The sequence below is a fragment of the Schistocerca piceifrons genome, chromosome X (genome assembly GCF_021461385.2).
Source record: "Schistocerca piceifrons isolate TAMUIC-IGC-003096 chromosome X, iqSchPice1.1, whole genome shotgun sequence".
Classification (NCBI taxonomy): Eukaryota; Metazoa; Arthropoda; class Insecta; order Orthoptera; family Acrididae; genus Schistocerca; species Schistocerca piceifrons.
This window is the reverse complement of record NC_060149.1, coordinates 649382643-649398232: the sequence shown is the minus strand read 5'-3', so window position 1 is coordinate 649398232 and position 15590 is coordinate 649382643. Positions and strand designations below refer to the sequence as shown.

The window sequence follows — 15590 nt, the reverse complement described above, 5'->3', positions numbered from 1 at the left end:
ATAATCTCTCATGATCAGTCACAACAAGTATTACCAACAAACATCGAGTTCACAGGGCACACAGTCCCTCAGTGAAGTGCTCCCAGATACTCAGTCACAACTGGTACAATCCTTTTGACAAACAAGTGGAATGGTACTGAAGATACTATTAACAAATAACTTATGTCTCTGCCAATACTTACGAAGTGAACAGTGAAATAGGATGTTCACTATCCTGAGATGATTAAGACAGAAGTTCAGTGAAACAGTGATGTACAACATGCTTACAAACAGTTAGAGAAATAAATGTGAAAGATTAAGAAAGCAAGTTCGGGTTAAGCAGGGTCCAAGAATAAATTTTAATTTATCAGTTTTTAGCTTATACATTAAAAAAAGCAATTAAGGAAACAAAACAAAGAAAAATTTTGAGAGTAATGTATGTGCAAAGATAAGGTCTGTAGATGTAACGGTCCTGGCAAACAGTAAGGAAAACTTGTAGTAAGACATGCTGAATGGTACAGACAGCATGTTTCACACAGATTATGGGATAAGGGTAAACAGAAGTAAGTTGAAGGTGATGCAGAGTAGTGGAAAGGAAAACAGTGCAATTGACAATGATGGTGCAAATGGCTCTGAGCACTATGGGACTTAACTGCTGAGGTCATCAGTCCCCTAGAACGTAGAACTACTTAAACCTAACCAACCTAAGGACATCACACACATCCATGCCAGAGGCAGGATTCAAACCTGCGACCAGAGCGGTCGCACGGTTCCAGACTGTAGCGCCTAGAACCACTCTGCCGCCCCAGCCGGCTAATTGACAATGATCCCACTAACAGAAAAGGGGGCAGAATTCTCTCAAGTGTGTAAAAAACGGAAGTCTAGAGGGGCACAGAAGAAGAAAAATTTCTTTTGTGAAAGTGGTCTATATTGAGGCAAAATGAGATTCTCTATCCTACGTCCCTCAGAATCTTTGTTAAGATGACAGGCTGATCTGTAATGTGGCCCCAAGGTCTTTGTTAGGTCAAATAGTTGTAATTTGGGTGCCAGTAGGTAACTAACGGAAATGAGTGCCAAACACAGAGGTTGTGGTGACAGATTTATGTATAGTATAGTCTAATTTTTACATTCGTGCCATATTTAATCCACTTTCCACTATAAAAACTAAAACTGCACTTTGAGTTCAGAAAACATGTATTACACAATGGAAAAATCTCAGACAAGTCTTTTGATGCACATTATGCAGACTCGTCATACATGAACTACGAAAAATGACAGCGGGCTCCATAACATAACTTTTACCAAATACATCACCAATATGAAACTGAGAAGGAAATTCATGAAAGTGTAAGGGAGGAGCATAGTATGTCAACATACGGAAGGAAAGATAAAGGGAAATTTAGAGGAAAACTAGAAACATGAAAATGTGTTGCTACTAAAGAAAATTAAAAAATATGTGAGGAGATAAGATACAAAATGTAGAGGTATTGTGAAGTAGAGATACATGTCTATGAAGACATCGTAACCCGAGATGAGACACATCAGTGTGATATTTACTTTGCTGTGCAGAGGCAGTTCAGCTTGTTGAAATTCTGAATAAACTGGCAGGTGTCAAAACACTCTGAAGACTGACTAGTTTACAAATAAATGTAGAAACAATTCTCTGCTGATACTGCACATCACTTTATAATATGTAACAACCTACCATACAGTTCAAAGTGACTACTTGGTGACTATAATTCGACCACAATATTATTACACCTTGAGGTCACGGAGCTTCAGTAGCATATCACAACTCAGGACATAGTCAGTGTTGATAGTACATGCACAACAAGCCTGAAAGCACTGACAGTGTGAAGCGTTTTTCTGAATCACTGTACTCCGCGATAATACTGCAGCTGACTAGTACTTTGTTCTAAAAGCTCATCATTTTGCATTGCAACAGGTATTCCTTGAGTAATAAAGTCAAGGAAACTGTATTGCGTATCTGGTAGCGAAGTCGTTTCCTTGTGTGTCCAAGGCTTTCATCTGATAAAAGTAAAATTAACAAAGTTCATAACAAGTGGTCTCACTGAAACTCAAAATAATGTGCCAAGCATAACCGTTTGGAAATAGCTACGAGACCATAAATATCAGCAATATATTCAAAATAAATCATTTTATATCCACAAGTAGAAATAAATTTTATTTGCGCATTAAGTAGGAAAGAAAAACTCTGTGTAAAACATATGGAATAAACACCTGATTTGAGATAAACATTTATAAACACCATAAAAAGTATTACACTCCAAGAATTACATTCCACTTTCGTACACCAAGTAAAACTTCTCCAATTCGTAAGTGTGTACTGCCAGTTAGACACCAATCACTAAGCCTTTTACAAAACAATTCGTTCTATACCCATTAGAAAACATATGCTGTGCTAAGAAAACAACTGCTCAGACATAATGGGACTAGTGCAGCAGGGGATACAACCCGTCGGCTTTGGACATTGACGTCACAAGTCGCCAATCGCGAAGCGATTCTTCTTAGTGTTGTAGCTCCCTTCAGTGGCTGATAAGTGGTTTTTGGCTTTTTTAAAAAAAAATCTCACGAGATAGAATAAACAGATCCACTTTATGAAGCAATCAGTAAAAAAAACGAAACTGAAACATAACAGCAAAAGCGAAAATGGTAAACTGCTATCTGGCGACTTGTGACGTCATTGTCCAAAGCCGACGGGTTGTATCCCCTGCTGCACTAGACCCGACATAATGCAAGCTGGCGTATTAACATTCTAAATGAAGCTGTTATAAGCAATTATTTGTGAGGGCTATTGCTGTATCTACTAAGTTTTGCAGTGCACCTTGTTGCATAAAACTTAACATTTATAATTGCAGCAGCACAATGTTCCATGTCAAAAGTATAGAAAGAACTTGCAAAATGGATGAAAGACTGAATACAACACCTAATTAACTGAGACACTGGGAGTTCTCCACCACACTAAACTCAGTTTAAAACAGGGGTCACCTTTCCTAATGCCATGAACCAAGTAACTCAGCTTCCACACCATAAAAAATACCACCTGCCTGTCATTAAGCCAGTCCAGTAAAAAGGAAAAAAAATATATGTTACCAAAACATCATGTTGCCACTGCAACTCACCTCTAGTATATAAAACACTGTCCATACAAATCTACATAATCAAAAACTACCTAGTCCACAAATCTTAACACTCGTCAATTTTTTTTCCCCAACACACACACACACACACACACACACACACACACACACCATGCAGTTAATGAGAAAGATCACACAGAATCGCCAAATTTTTGATATAGACAAGCTACGTCAATTGGACCAACATATCCACGTATGAAACAAACACATGTATTTATACAAAGTGTTGTAGTTTACTATTTGCTGTGGCTCTAACTCAATAATTTACTGGTTATGATGTGACAAGCTGACCAGAATCAAATTTTCAGCTCAATTACAAGTTTATGATTAATGTATGAGCTCATGAATCATCAATGACTGAGGCAAAAATCTTAACTTACTAGAAGAATAAATCTCATGAGCACCTTACTTTCTATATTAGACACTACCAGCAGCCACCTATTAAAAATCAACTTGTGTGTCCCACTTCCTTACATCAAATATCAAAAACAGTTAGCTATATCAACTATGGTGAATGTGTTTGGGTTGCGTATATCATAGCAGGGTTGTCATGATTCTCAGACTTTGTTTCTATATACTGAAGGTTATTCTAAACTGCAAGCAAAAAGGAGTAAATTAATACAACAATACCCGAAATCTTCCACAAACACCCCAACAAACAATGAAAAAACAATGTGTACAACTTATCTCAATCAAAAACAATATACTATGGAAATCAACAGTATCTTACTAGTCTTTTACATTTACCACAAGAAGATATTTGCCCTAGAGAATGCAATAACCACTAATAAATTGCGATATCACCACTAACATCGGCTGTGGGATGATAATGAAATTAATAACGAAAATAACGAATAGAAAATAACAAATACGCTCAATGGGTAAACAATAAACACTGCAATCAACAAATATATATAGCTAGACTACCATCCAAAATAATGCAAGATGCCGCCATTGTCCACAGTTTCAGAATCCTGCAGTAGTGACTAGGCCCGTAACAATATTCTTTATATGAAATACACACATTATAAACAAACACAACTAATCTATTCATGAATAAAATGATGGAAATGAAAGTTAATTTGCCTTGGTGAATTGTATAGCCTTGACACAAAGTTCGCGCCTAAAGTATAAACGTGCAAGAAACTTTAACAAACTTGCAAAAGTATACCGCCTACATACAAAGAATTTTTCTTTGTGCACTAAGCATCACATGGTATTATAAATATATAAATCCAAAACACAGTTTACCATGAGGAGAGCAGCATAAAACTAAAAAGTGAATTTAGCGGTACGGACGATATTAATGTAAATATACATAACTACTACTCATTCCAAATACTTCAGAAAAATAACAAACAAATTAGCTGCCAACCAGCGTTCGATACTTGTAACACCAAACAAAATTTAAACACAGCAACACTTGACAATTTATAGGTTAAAGGGCCACTATATTCAAATGCCAGAGGATTTTTTTACTTATATAAGAGTTTTAAAAAATCCTACCTTTACAAAATATCCGAAATAAAGGTCAACACAATTGCGATCTCAAACACCCTCCAGAAAACCACTTCACATTCGACCTACCAATGGCGCGTCTTAACACAAGACACCCTATGCGAACAACATTAGCGGGTATTTTTCAACTCCTTGGCGTCTGCAATGAGTATCGATGGAAGATATAACGAGTGAACTTCTAGGGCGTATCGAACAGAATAACGGGTGATTCACTTGTGACTGAACGGAATGTGACGCAACGGAGCGTAAAACATACTACAATACATTTCAAATAGCTTCATTCAGACAGGGCGCCAGCTGAACAGAACGGAATAGGACTTGAAGGTCAAAGTATCTAGGAAAGAAAATTCTTACGTAAATGTTTGTGCAGTGTCGTCTTCTGCAAACATTGCAAGTTATAACTTATTTTAGCCGCGCTCACACGTGGTGTAGTAGTGTATATTGTTTTTCTTCATCTTCTTAACCTTTATTTTATATTTGGTTTTCCATTGGATTTCTTCTAGAAGAGAAGCTATATATTTGTTTTTGTTGTTGTGGTCTTCTGTCCGAAGACTGGTTTGGTTCAACTCTCTACACGGTAATCGAATCTGTGCGAGCCACTCCATCTCCGAATGACTGCTGAAACCCACGTTCATTTGAATATGCTTGTCCCGTTCACGTCTATTTCTCCTTCTACAATTTTTTGTCTTACCAATCGATCCAATTATAAATATATTTAATTACGATTTAAAAACTAAGAGTCACAACTATACAAACAGTAAAGTACATTCTTTATCTTTAACAGCCATAAAATAAGAGCCCATTGAAGATACTGCAACTGCAGTGAAACATGTTTGCGTTAAAAAACAAAATTGTGTTTTTCTAAAGGTGGACCCTATCCAAAAACATATGTATACCAATATAAACTTTAGCATTCTTCTAGCACCACATTTCAAAGACTTCTATTGTTTTCTTGTCTGATCTGTTAATCATCAACATTTCATTTCCATAGAATGCTACACTCCAGACAAATACCTTTAGAAAAGACTTCCTAACATTTGAATTGATGTTAGATGCCAACAAATTTCTGTTTCTCAGAAATTCCGCATTTTATATTCTCTGCACTGTGGTAAACGTCATTTATTTTGCTGCCTGAATAGCAAAAATCATCTACTACATTTAGTGTCATTCTTCAATATAATTATCTCAGAATTAACTGATTTCATTCGACTACATTCAATTATCTAGGTTTGCTGTTGTTGATATTCTTCTTATAATCAGTTTCCAAGGCACTATCCATCTTATTAAGTGCTCTCCCAAGTCTTTCAGTGGCTCTGACACAATTATGATGTCATCAGAAAAAACTTCAAAACCTTTATTTCTCCTCTCTGAACTTCACATTGCTTTCCAAACTGGACCATGGTTTCATTTACTGCTTTATGAAAGTGCAGACTGAACAAAATCGTGGATAGGCTACTTACTACTTGCCGCACTTCGTTCTCAGTTACTGCCTTCCTTTCAAGTCCTTCGCTGTCTGCTGTCGCCAAACAGTTCTAGGCGCTTCAGTCTGGTACTGAGCGACCACTACTGTTTCCATGCCATGGGCATGGATGTGTGTGATGTCCTAAGGTTAGTTAGGTTTAAGTAGTTCTAAGTTCTAGGTGACTGATGACCTCAGATGGTAAGCCCCATAATGCTCAGAGTCATTTGAACCATTTTTCAATTCCTTCAACTCTTATACCTGCAGTCTGGTTTCTGTACAAGTTATAAATCACATTTTCCACTCTGTTTTATCCCTGCAACCATCAAAATTTCCAAAGAATTTAATCTACTCAACATTCCCTCGAGCTTTCTCTAAATCTTAAAATGTTATAAACGTAGGTTTGCATTTCTTCAACCTGTCTTCTAAGATTACACGTTGAGTCATTATTGCCTCACATGTTCCTAGATTTCTCTGGAAGCCAAATTTATCTTCCCCAACTTCACTTTCTATCAGTTTTACCGTTTTTCTGTACATAGTGCATGTCGGAATTTTGACTCATTAAACTGACAGCTTGGAAGTATTCACACCTGTTAGCACCTGCCTTCCTTGTATTACTACAATTATTTTTTAAGTATGGAGGTATTTTCCCAGTCTGATATACTTTGGACATCATGTGGATTGGTACTGTCATGGCTTGTTCTCCCAAGTATCACAATAAATCTGTAGGAAATTCATTTACTCCGTGGACCTTGCTTCTATTCAGGTCGTTCAGTGACCTGTCCATCCCATCTTCACCTACTTCCTCTTCTCTTTCTATAATACTGCTTTTAAGTTTGTTTCCCTTATAAAGACCCTCTGTGTATTTGTTCAACATTTCAGGTTTCCCTGCTTTGATATGTAATGGCATACTATTTGATCTGTTGATATTCATGAAGCTGCTTCTCCTTTGCCCAAAGGTCTCTTTAATTTTCGAATAGGTGGCATATATCTTCTTCCTAGTTTCCATTTGCCTTCTAGTCATTCTTGCTTAGCAATTTTGCACTTTCTGTCCACATCACTTTTTATACATATATATTCCCTTTTTATTGCTACATTTTTGTATTTTATTCCATCGTCAATTAAATTCATTATCTACTGTGTTATCGAAGATTTATACTATGTGTTGTCTCTTTACCTAAGTGATCCTCTACTGTCTTCATTACTTCATCACTCAAAGCTACCTGTTCATCTTCCAGTGTATTCCTTTCCTCTACATCAGTCCTAATTTGCCAAATGCTTTTTCTGAATCTCTCAGGTATCTCTGAATCTTTCAATTTATCCAGACACCATTTTCTTACTTTCCCGCTTTTTTTGCAATTTCTTCTGTTTAAATTTGCAGTCCATAGCCAATAAATTACAGTGAGAGTCCACATCTGCTCCTGGAAATGTCCTACATTCTAACATTTGGTTTCGAAATGTCTGTCTTACTGTTATATCAATCTGAAACCTTCCAGTCTGTCCAGGTCTGTTCCATGTACACTATTTTTTTCATGACTCGTAAACCAAGTGTTAGCAATGATTAAATTATGCTCTGTACAAATTTCTACCATGAGGTTTCTTCTTTCATTTATTTCCCCCTTCCCATCCTTTCCCACTATTTTTCTTTGTACTTTTCTTCAATCGCATTTAAATTACCATATTCCTTAACTACTTGAACAATTTCCTGTATCTCATCATACATTCTGTCACTCTCTTCTTCATCTGCGGAATTAGTTGGCTTATACACTTGTAATGTTGTGGTGGCTGTTGGCTTTACATCTGTCTTGGCTACAAGAATGCATTCACTATGTTTTTGGTAGTACTTGGCCATATCGCTATTTTCTTGTTTGTTTTTAGACCTACTACTGCATTACCACTACTTTATTTTGTGCTGATAATCCCATACTGACTTTACCAGGAATCCCATCATTGCAGTTCACAAATTCTCACTGTGTTCATCTTCAACCTATCTGATTTCCTTCTTATGTTCACTAACCTACCTTCCCAATTAAAGGTCCTAACATTCCATGCTCCATGTCATCAAACATCAGTTTCGTTTTCCTGATGATGACATTCTTCTGAGTAGTCCCTTCCTGGAGATTCAATAAATGGGACAAATTTACCTGCAGAATATTTTACTCAAGATGATACCATTATCATTAAGTCATTGAGTAGAGCAATACGACCCCAGGAAAAAAGTAATAGCTGTAGTTTCCCATTGCTTTCAGTCATTACCAGTGCCTGCTCAGAAATGTCATGTTGGTTACTGTTACAAGGCCAAGGAGTCAATGATAGAGGCTGTTGCCCTGCAGCTATTGAAAAGGCTACTGCTGCTATTCAGGATATGTGGATTAACTGACTCCTCCACAGATACCCTTCCATTGTAGTTGCACCTGTTTTACAGCTGTCGGTATCGTTGAGTAATGAAAACTACCCCACTGTCCCAAGGTTCATAGTTCAGGGGGGGGGGGGGGTATCAGTAAAAACAGTTATAGCTCCCAGTGGATCATTCATGTCTATGTTTTCTGCATATAAGGTTTACTCTTGCGTTTTTGCACATCTTTTTCTCGCAGTATATCTGTGTGACCAGCCAGTCCTTAGCTTACATGCCTACCCAATTTTTGTAATAATCATATTTAGTTCCTCTTCTTTTTCTGTAGTATATTACCTTTATGTTGCTGTAAATCTCAAGATATTGCATTACCTCCTCTGATTTAAGTAAACCTTCCATTTAATTTAAGTGGGTGATGCCCACATTCTAGTTCAACACTTGGGTGATCTTGGGTTGGAGGATGATAATGTCAGTGTCATTCCTGATACCATTGAGAAGTGCATCTCATCCTCATAGGAAATCACGCCAAGAATAATGCTCCATTTCCTGGATTTGCTTTGCTTCATGCATGTGTGTCTTCAGGAGCTTGCTAAGACAATGTGTCCAGAGGATATGCATATCACCAGAGCGACATATTCCAATTAGTTTAAAATTGTGATGAGAAAGTGGGTCTTTCCACAAAAATGCCTGGATTCAGTGGAGACACTCAAAGAAACCATCTTACTCGACATATATGCAGTCATCAGTAAAGTAATAGGCACTGCCATATCGAATGTGGGGCATGAGGATGCGGTGAAAATTTGGCAGGAGTTTTATATAGCAGATTTAATTGAATATGCCAGATTATATACGAACACTGATGTCCAGTTGCTCTTGGACATCTTTGAGAATCCATGTGTATGACTGGGTACATATTTTCTAGAACCTGTCTTCTATTTCACCACACTAGGCTTATGTGGGATGCAGTGCTAAGGAAGACACATGTCAACATCAAACTTTTGACCATGCTGCTCTTCTTTGAATGAGCGTTGGTGAGGGACTTTCCCAGTGCATGCACAGAATTCTGATGGCTGTCCAAACAGAAATCGACAGATTCAGGGGAGGAGAGACCCCATATGTGTCTGAAGATGCTGGTGAGAGATATGTTCTGGAGGTAGAGATAGAATACCCCATCGATCTGCATGACGAGCACAATGAATTGTCTCTATATCAGGAGCACCTAGTCCCATGCAACAGTTGCATCCCGAAGTTGCTGACAACAATGGGGACAAACATCTTTATGTTATACATAACAGAAAACTCCAGCAGTGTCTCAATTTGGGATGAAACGCTTTAGTATCATCCGCAGAATCACTTTGAAGCAGCATCCGTGGTTGAAGGAGTACATTGTTTTGACTGCCAAACAGAGGGCTCTCCCAACGTATGATACCGAAACAGACTTTTACAGACTAATAAATAATTCAATTTTTGGAAAAACCATGAAATATGTTAGAGAATTCCACGAAGTTCATTGAGTTCACATTTGGGATAGAAGTTATGGCGCGAGAGACTATGTTGTCAAACTCAGTTTTAAATGGGTACTATCTTAAATGAAGGAGTAGTTACTGTGGAGATGAGTAAGGTATCAGCACACTTCATGAAGCCTGTCTATATCAATAGAGTGTTCTTGACCTCCCCAAACTCCACATGTACTGCTTTGACTACGAATTTGTAAGTCAAAATTGTCTGAGCCCAAGTTAGTTTGCATGGTAGTAGTAAGATCCTAGGATGAGAGCACTAAAAGATTAATTAAGGATCAAACACACACACCCCCCCCACAAAAATAAGATATAAAAAATTAAATAAAAAAAAATTTACTCAAACAATGAACACCAGATTGTGAAATTGGTTATCATTATTTTTTGTTCTCTTCATTCCTTTTTACTGTAGTTTAATATTACTGTCTTCAAAAAATTGAAAGTTCCAATTACTTATTATTTTATTAAACCTGTCTGGCAAAATAATTTTAAATTTATTATCAAGCTCCATACAAATTTTCTCTCCATATCTAGTTTTTAAATGTTTGCAGCCTGTACTGTAATACAATTCATTTACTTCTAGCTCACTAATCTTTTCAAACTAATTATAATCGCTTGCATTATTTAGCTTCTTCAGTAGAGTGTCCATTTATATAGAATATAAAATAATATTAAAAATTTTCACTCAAACTTCTATGCTGACCATCACCTGTTAAATTTTTCTTATCATACATGACAATGTAAGCAACTGTATTTTTCGGAATTATATAATTAAAAGTGGCAACTAATTTCATTGCAGTTTTCTGTGTGCCTAAAACATTAATTCTGCTACACATATTTAAAACAAAAATAGAATAATTTTCAATATAAGTGAAGGGATTTCAATTGAGCGACTCTCTTAAAATCAAGGAAAACATCATATACTTTCAGATAATTACTTGGTGGATCAAAATTCCAAAATTCTTGAGGAAAACAATTTATTTCTTCCATTTTTCACATGGACAATTTGTAATTTGATATGATTGAATAAAGAAGAATCAATCAGATGATTATTTTTCTATTAGTTTGAAAACAACGAAAACAAAGTAAGGCATGTCAAATTCTGAATAACCATAATAATTAAAAATATCTAGTTCAATATTTCCTTTTCCTTCTAATTCGGATGTTTTGGATGTTTGCGGTTCAAAGAACGAAACTGGAATTTTTGGCTTTTTAATGTTTCTTCTTCTAGCTTTAGTAAAAATTCTGTTTCAAATTTTACGACAGGAACACGAATTTCCATAGATCCTGTTAAAATTTTACATTCTTTTGGAAGTGTATCTTTTATTTCAATTCCTGCATAATTTTTATCAGCCCATCTAAGAATAGCATCTCCCACACTTGAGCTCCAAGTAAAAATTACTGTTAAATCTCCTTCCCACATTATTCATTATAATGTCCGAAAAATCCACCATACAAATATAGAGGAAAAAGTACTTCCTTTTTCTTACTTTTTATCTTACTATTATTAGGGATATGACCCTCCATAGTTAACACATGGGCTATAGTCGAAGTTAATCTCATAAGGATAGATGCAGAAATGAATGGATGTTCCATTCTAGACAAAATATTGTTTCCTTTCTTTATAGTGATGACCTCGAACAACTTTGCCACATAGTTATCAACTAATTTTTTATTGGACTTCCTGTCATGTGATGGATAATCTGTACCATCAGCTCCATTGATACTAAAACTCATAGAGAATTGTACATGATTTGGATGAACCCATCCATCTCCAATCTTTATATTAATCTCTGTGTTCTTACTGGGGGCATTTATATTATTTTTCTTCTTCTCATTCACAGAGAATGAGTAAAACTGATAACGCTCAATTTTGTTCATTATGTAACAAGAATAAAATTTTTTAAGACATTTCTAAAATTACTATTACATAAGTACCATTAAAGTCAATCAAACTGTTATTTTCATCAGTTATATTTATTTCTAAATTCTGAATTGGATCAAAAATTGGAATATATACAGTTTAATGTGGTTCATGAATTATTGGACCACCAAATTCTGCGTTAGGCTTGAATGAAGCAATAATATTAGTTTCTCTATGAAAATGATCGGTAAGTTAAGCAAACATTCCATCAGTCAAATTAAAATTTACACTAATTAATCCAAATGGTATGATTTTAGGAATATTACTAGCAAAAGCTTTTCGTTTGCTTTAATAATTTGATTATTAAATTTTGCACCCTCATAATATTATCTTCTTCAATATCCGTATGCAATTTTACATAATTTTCGAATACAATTCTATTCAAAATTTCATCTGCTTTAATATGAATATTTGTATTTTCTCAATGAATAAATTTTTCAAAGCTTCTAAAACTATATTGACCAACAGGAATTTCTATCATTACATCATCAATGTATAATTTATTATTTTTGGATGTAATATATGGAGTTAAAAAAGTTGAATAAAAACCAACCAGTGCAATATTACTGAAGCTATTTTGTATAGGTATAGTAAATGTCTTTTTGAGAACAGATGACTTGTCACTAAATTGAAATAATTTGCTCATCTACTATTAAAAATTTTGTTTAATTAAATGAGAACTGACTATGGGAGCCAAAAATAAGAATTCCAGAAAACAAATCAAAAAAATAAACATGGTAAATTTTTACCAAATTCTATTTGATGTGCAATTATAGGGCCAAGTTGTCGTGGAAGGACTACATTAATGACTGATAATTATATTCTAGCACCTAGATGGTTGAATTGGAATAAAATTAATCATTTGTACATTTGTTCCAAAAGCTGAGATCAACAGAAATATCGAGAATTTATAAAATTATGTGAAAAATTGAAGACAATCACAATAAAAATTACTACTTTCATTTAAAATAATGATGAAACCATTCGATTAGATCATTGTCAAGAAAATTGAATTACTATTTGACAATTTAATCCTAAAAATCAAGATATAGTCAGAGAATATTTTACTAGAAGAAAACATAAAGAAATGGATTGTTTTTATTTAGCTCAGACATATGCAAAAATACAAAAACAATTAGTCAGAGATTATCTGACTTTTTGTAAATATCTTTAGACAAGATGACACAGTCACATTTACCATGAGTTCATTGAGGTGATTTTAAGTTTGATGATTTTAAAGATATGTGTAGTAAATGTTGGAATGATGAGTCCGGATTTTTTACGACAGACATGACTAGAAAAGGGAACCAAGGAAAATATACAGCCAAATAAATGATTTCTTTAGAACATAAGGGTAACAAACCGTTCCTTTTTAACATTTAACATAAAAGCTAAACACATTCAGCAAAAACGTTCAACATAAACATAAAACATTCAATATACACATACGATGTTCAACATAAACATAAAACGTTCAACACGAATGTTGAAAATGTTAAATTATTGTTTTTTTCATCTCTAATAAATGTTTTCAAGATACGACCCAGAAGTTGTTAAAAAAGCTAAACGAAATAGAAGAGTAAAAGAACAGTTAAGAGAAGAGTTCAAAAAACGGAAAAATAACCAAGAAAATAATATGAAAAATTTAAAAACGAAGGTCAACCAGTTATCGATGCTATTGAAATAGTTAAACAAGGTATAAAAGGATTAGACAATAACGTTTTGAAAGCTATTGAAGAAAACAGAGAAGCTGAAATGCAAATGGTTCCTTATTTTCCTTATCAGTTAGAATAATTTAATGATATACCACCAATTAAAGAATACAAAAGTCCACAGTGTGACTATATTCTAAGTGAATCAGCAATACAAGATTTATTAACGAAGTATGGAGAAGAGAGAAAAAAGGATAAAAATGTCAAAAAAATCAATCTAAGTGACACAATGTTAGAATATATTAATCATAGTGAAGATCAAGTTTTTGGATTAAGACCTGTTGGTTCATTTAAATTCGTTGATAAATTAACAGTAAAATTTGATGGAGATAAAGTAACTATTGGTGACATGACACATGAAGGTACAGATGTATTAACGAGTCTTTTAAGTGAAAAACAGATAACTATGGAAGGCATGAATGCATTATTTACAGGTTCTGATTTATGTAATTATGAAGATATATTATACAATTTGGGAGCATTATATTCCGATAATAATCCAAATAAAATAAATTCGAGTAGAGGAAATAAATATAAATATTTGATAAAGGCAATTGTTGATGACTTTTTACAGCACTGAGAGTAAAAAATTAGATTGTTCATTGCAAAGTGATGGAGAACAAGTTGGATAAGGCCTGGTAAAAAAGTATTCTGAAAAACCAGTCAAATATTTCTGGATGAATGATATCCATCAGTTATTTGATAGATTAGCTGTAATACATGAAGAAGAATTAGGTGGAAATGAAAATTACCACAATCGAAAAGTGGAAATAATGCAAATGTTGACAAATAAATGTAGTGATTTCATCGTCAACAATCCAAAAGGAATTCCATATTTGATCAGAATTTTGAATAATCTTCCTCACACATTTTGGGAAAGTGAAAACCATGGTAAAGCATTAGTAACATGGGCCTTAAATAATTTACCAATGCCAGAAATGCATCTACCAGGATATTTGTACTGTGGGCCTTTTACTAAACTGGAAGATAGATTAACACAAGGCGATCCAGGAATAAATAAATTTGATGAAGCTTGCAAACAACGTGACATCGCCTATCATGATCATAAAGATTTATATTCTAGACATAAAATTGATAAAAAACTTCAATTAGCTGCAAAAGAAAGACTGAATCCAGGTGATGCTTCATTAGGAGAAAAATTAGCAGCTACTGTAGCTCAAGGAATTATGTATGGAAAGAGAAAATTAGGAGAGTGATGCAGTCCACAGCCTGCTTCAATTGATGGTGGCTTAGGTGTGGATGGCAATGAGTGAGGAGTGTAAAAAATATAGATCCTTATAAATTTTTTGTCTATATAAATGAATAACTTTACTATTGATTATACTTTGATACCAAGTGACAAAACCAAACCTAAATCAATTAAAATTAAATTAAGTAATGAAAAATTACATAGTATTGTGTCATCTTTAATTGCTGCACAAAAAAGAAAGAAAGAGAAAACGACGGGGGATAATTTACTCTTTACAGTAGGTGTTCCTTTTGTGAAAAAGATTGTTGAATATTTAACAAAAAAGAAGGATGGAAAAGGACAAACAAAACATGAAGATGGATTCTTATCATTACTTTTGGCTGCATTAACTTATTTTGCAACTATTCATTCACATGCTGGTGGATCTGCAGCAATTGCAAATACAGTAATAAATAAGGAAAAAAGTTGGAAGAACAGAAAAGATGTAATCAAGCAATGGAAATGAAAGGCACTAGATCTAGAAAAAAATCCAATAAAATAACTTATTTCTATCCTACTGTGTTAAGAAATTTCGATATAGAAAAATTAGTTAAAGATTTAAAAATAAAAGATTTTCGTGGCGTTTTTATGATTGATGATATTCCTAATCATCCTAGAGAATACGAATCCTGAATAGTTAATTTAGATACATCTTATCATGTTAGTTCTCATTTATTATTCTAAGAATAAAGATATAAAATTTGTTTTTGATTCATTT

At 34.4% G+C, this 15590-nt stretch overlaps 1 protein-coding gene across 1 annotated transcript in view; it reads right to left on the bottom strand.

Moving 5' to 3' along the window:
* The window catches only part of LOC124721591 (PC4 and SFRS1-interacting protein-like), a 28762-nt gene extending 23958 nt beyond the window's left edge, over positions 1–4804 (bottom strand). The window contains exon 1 of the mRNA XM_047246641.1: positions 4647–4804. The gene's annotated coding sequence lies outside the window, so the exon portion shown is untranslated. The remainder of the gene's footprint in view (positions 1–4646) is intronic.
* Between the last annotated feature and the right edge of the window lie 10786 nt (positions 4805–15590).